Source organism: Octodon degus, unplaced genomic scaffold (genome assembly GCF_000260255.1).
Source record: "Octodon degus isolate 3935 unplaced genomic scaffold, OctDeg1.0 scaffold00001, whole genome shotgun sequence".
Taxonomy (NCBI): Eukaryota; Metazoa; Chordata; class Mammalia; order Rodentia; family Octodontidae; genus Octodon; species Octodon degus.
The window spans coordinates 7,554,337-7,559,250 of record NW_004524577.1 but is presented as its reverse complement, the minus strand read 5'-3'; positions in this window follow the sequence as shown (position 1 = coordinate 7,559,250).

Below are 4,914 nucleotides of genomic sequence, written 5' to 3'. Positions count from 1 at the left end.
CCGGCCTCTTTGCTGCCCACAGCCATGGAGCCACCTGAACATGATTGTGCCAAATCATGCGAGATGGTCTACTTGGCACAAACAGACCACCAAGATTTGCCTTTCCAAGACCCTGGGCCCTATTTCCAGATGACAGCAGTAAGGTAACAGATAAGGTCTGGGGGATGGGAGCAGCTGTCGTCATGACAGATCAAACTGATGGAAACCGCTTGATCAAAAGCCCTTCCCCAGGACATCAGCCCAGGAGGCTGAGTTGACAGCCCTGCCCTTGGCCCTGGAGCTAGAAAAGGCAAGCAAGTCAGTATATACTCGGACTGTCTCTCTGCTTTTGCATACTCTCTGTATGTGCTCAGGGCTATGTGTGAAAAAAAGGAAGAAAGAAAGAAAAGTGGGGGAAAAAAAAAAAAAAGAAAGCTTTTGACTGTCAGGGAAAAAGATACAAAAAATTCATTAAAAATATTAGAGTTGCTACGAGCAGGTTGGTTACCAAAAAGGTGGCTGTCATACAATCTCAGCCATCAGAGCGGGGACTCTTTAGATGCCCAAGACAAGCATGCTGTAGACTGAGCAGCAAAACAGGTGGCCAATCTGGAGACCTCCAGCCCTGACAAATTAGAGGATTTTTATTTTTTATTTTATTTTTATGTTATTTTATTTTTTGTGATACTGGAGATTGAATTGGGGACCCTGCACTTTCCAGGCAAGGGCTTATTCTACTGAGCTATCTGTCCGGCTCTCATCCCTGAGGAAGTGCATATGGCACCCTATTTGCAAAGATCTTCCAGGGCCTGGGATATAGCTGAGTGGCACAAGCGCCTGCCTGGCAAGTGCAAGATCCTCATTTCAATTCCTGGTACCAAAATAAATCAATCAATACAAAGAAAAGAAAAGAACTTCCTATTTAGAGACTGAGTTAAAGTGGGTAAGTAAAGGGGAGCCACTGATGAAGAGGGGGGACTAGTGCTGCCAAGAGAGATTATGTTCTTTCTGGAGTCTTTGGGACATTTTGTGTTACAAACCCCACATAACTGTACTCATTTGAAAAAATCTTCTATGGTGGAATTGCTTCACTTTTTGGGGGGCGGGAGTCTTTTTGAGATGGGGCTTTGCTATGTAGTTCAGGCTGGTCTTGAGCTCACTTTGTAGCCAAGACTGGTCTCAAACTCCCAACAAGGGGCCGGGGAGATAGCTCAGTAGAATAAGCGCTTGCCTGGTAAACACAAGAACCTGAGTTCAATCCCTGGTTCCGCAAAAAACAAAACAAAACAAAACAAAAAAACACCCAAAAAACAAAAAAACAACTCCCAACAATCCTCCTTCCTCATCTTCCTGAGTGCTGGGATTATAGGTATAAGCCACCATGTCCAGCCACCATGCACTGGTATTTTTATATCCCCGGATTTATGCTCCTCGGTGGCTGAGAGGCAAGAACCTCACACCCACAGCAACCCCACACAAGAGCCCCACCGCCAGCCTGGTGTCAGGAGGGATGGGACCGCCCCTTTTTGATGGGAGAAGCTGAAGGTGGAAATTGGCTATATGTATGAGGGCAGGACAGAGCCCGAGTATCTAAAGCACTGAAGCTACCTCAGTCTTGAGAAAAGCATCCTGCCTGTGCAGTTTCGGTCATCAGTCACTAGGCAACTGTGTGTGTCATGATACTAACTTTGCAAGAGTATAGATTAACACCCCTGCTGTTGTTCAGTCCTCTTGCCCAGCGGGTAAAGGCCTCCACCTGACCCTGGCCCTTCTTTCTTTCTTTCTTTTTTTTTTCTTTTTCTTTTTCTTTTTTTTTTTTTTTTTTTTTTTTGGTGGAACCAGGAATTGAATTCAGGCCCTTGCGCTTGCCAGGGAAGCACTTATTCCACTGAGCCATCTCCCCGGCCCCTTGTTTCTTGTCTATCTTTTCCTCATCCTGCTGCTGTTCCTCCTTGGAGAACACCAAGAGACCAATGAGTTCCCTCATCCTTTGAGGATGTTGAGGTAGACTTCATTGAGGTTGAGTCAACAGCTAAAAATCGAAAGTATCTGCTAGTCCTGATTTGTGCCTTCAGCTTGAGTGGAGGCTGTCCTGACTAGGACTAAAACTGAACACGAGGTAGCCAAGGGTTTGTTAGAGTTCATTTTCCCCGGATATAGGCTCCCCATAGCCCTCAGGTCAGGTAAAGGGCCAGCATTCGTGGGTAAAGTAGTCTAGGAGCTGGCCTCAGCTCTCGGGGTAAAATGAAAACTTCACATACAGAGCTCTGAGAAGATAGAGACAAAGCCACACCCTCAAGTCCACTGTGGCCAAGCTCTGCCAAGAGACAGGTGCAGCCTGGACAGCCATGTTGCCTGTGGCCTTCCTCTGCGCCCGACCTGAGCCTATAGAGATGGCCTCATGCCCTCTGAGATCACGTTCACTCTCCCCCACTGGTGCCCATGGTGGAAGGCCTCCAAGAAGCTGGGTCATCAACCTTTGTGGCCAGGTAAAAGCATGTCATTGAGTTCTTAAGAAGCTCTGACAGACTGTCCTGGAATGTCACCCAATCCCCTTGCACATACCCTTGCATCTTTTCTAATCTGGGGACCAAGTTTTGGTCAAAAGCTGGACGTATGAATCTCTCAAGCCCAGGTGTGTTTGTGGGGGGCCCTATGCGTACTAACCATCTCCGCTGTTCTTCAAGTTTCAGGGCTTACTCTGTGGATCATTCACTCTTTTTTTTTTTTTTTCAGAACCAGGGATTGAACTCAGACCCTTGTGCTTGCCAAGGAAGCACTTATTCCACTTAGCCATCTCCCCGGCCCTCACTCTTGTGTGAAATGATGCACTAGAACCAGACCAGTGCTGCCTGGTGGGCCAACCCCACCAAGCACCATGACAGTGCTTCCTCCCTGCCAATCACAGTGATTGTGCGTAAGACAGATGACATCAACATCAAGCTGACTGTCCATATCACCCTACTCCCGGTCCTCTCCTGGCTTGTGGTTGGGTCAAGCACAACAGAACTGGTTTATAATTTCCCAGTAACTTGGACACTGAAGGAGTGATTCTAAATGAGACAGTTTGGTTGGGAGAGTTGATACCCCTTGAGATTCATTGACCCATACAAGGATCAAGGAAACTTTCCAGTGTGAGGGGGCCCTAACAAAAGGGTGAAAAGATGAGATAAGGCTGGGGAGATAGTTCAACAGTCTAAGCACCTGCCTGACAAGTGCAAGGACCTGAGTTTGATCCCTGGAACTGCATGTCGTGCCAGCCCTGGAACCCTGAGTGTGCTGTGCTGGCCCTGGAACTGGGTGTTCTGGCACATGCCTGTAATCCCAGCATCAGGGAGGTTGAGGAGAATCACTGTGAGTCTGAACTGTATAGCAAGACCCTGTGCCAAATTAAAAAAAAACAAAAAACTTTAAAAAACGAGGTAAACCAGGTTGGGATTTATTTTTGCTCCCAAAACCAGACCAGTGGTTGTAATTTGGTAGGAGAGTACCATTTCCCTAGTGGGGTTAAAAAAAAAATGATCAGTATTTATTCAGGTCTTGATCCACTGCCCCATCGAGCCTGGTCTTGGGCTTTAGGACAATTTGCCCACACCTGGTCCTAATTCAGATCTGGACCCTCACCTGCTACCACCACCAGCAATCTCAATGGGAGTTTATGACCTACTAGACAGGACCCTTTAGGCTCTAAACTTTACCTATCCCAATCTGGTGCAAGACTGTTGGCTCTATTTAGGGTCACACTGCCTTTTGATGAGGGACTGGTCTCTCCTGAAAGGCCTGCTAATTCACTGACAGTGGTAGTGGGAGTCTGACCTCCTTTTCATGGAACAAGGAGGATTCTGTGTCACCTTAGGAGAAAAATGTTATTTTATGGCAATGTCACGAGTCATCAAGGAGACCATGGCCAGGGTCTGTGACCACCTCAACAAGAGAGCAAAAGGTTGCCAAAATTCCCAAGGGTGGTATGCCCAGATGTACAATTGAAATCCCTGGCTAACTTCTTTACTGACAAGTCTGGCTGAGCCATTGGTGATCTATAAAACCTTACTTGTGATTGGGCCCTGCCTAGTCAAATGGGTGACAGAAATAATTTGAACACTATAGGACTAGGTACAACTTCTGCTGCTGGCAAAAAAACCTTGCGTACCAACCTCTGTAGACAGAAGCTTTAAGGACACTTCACCTATTTTGCTAAAGGGGAAAAGTGTCCTTGAGGGGTCAATAAAATGGAAAAAAGAACCAAACTGACACCATGTTGCACCATAAATTTCTGTTTCTGTAAGTTTGTTTCTTGTAAATGTTGTTATGGCTACCTAGTCCAAAGCCCCCCCATGCTTTGTTGTAGGACTGCTTCTTCTCTAGGTAAAAGGCAAACACCTTTGTTCCTTTGTCACAAGCTAAGCCCATGCTTTCTAGGAGTATTTGTGTAACTGCACTAAAGCACAGCAGCACCTCCTGCCAAGACCCAGAATTAGAGCTATCCAAATGCTATCCCCTCCTGCTCTTTAGGGTCAATGCTTGGGTAGGTGATGTACTTGGCCCTGACCACCAGCTAATAAACTTGCTTGTCTCCGCACCTGGTCTTTGTGGATGACGCAATTAAATAAGCATGTTTTCTGCAACAGCGCAACCCATTCAGGATCTTCCTACTCTCAGAAGCTGTTCCTGTTCCCCATTACCTTTCTTTCTTTCTTTCTTTCTTTCTTTCTTTCTTTCTTTCTTTCTTTCTTTCTTTCTTTCTTGTTTTCTTTCTTTCTTTTTTCGTAGAGCCGGAGGTTGAACTCAGGCCCTTGTGCTTGCCAGGCAAGCACTTATTCAACAGAGCTATCTCCCTGGCCTGTTCCCATTACTTTTCTCCAATAAATTTTCCTGCTCTTAACAAAAAAAAGAAGCTGATGCTCAGTCCTAGGAGGGTGATGTTTTGGAGACAGT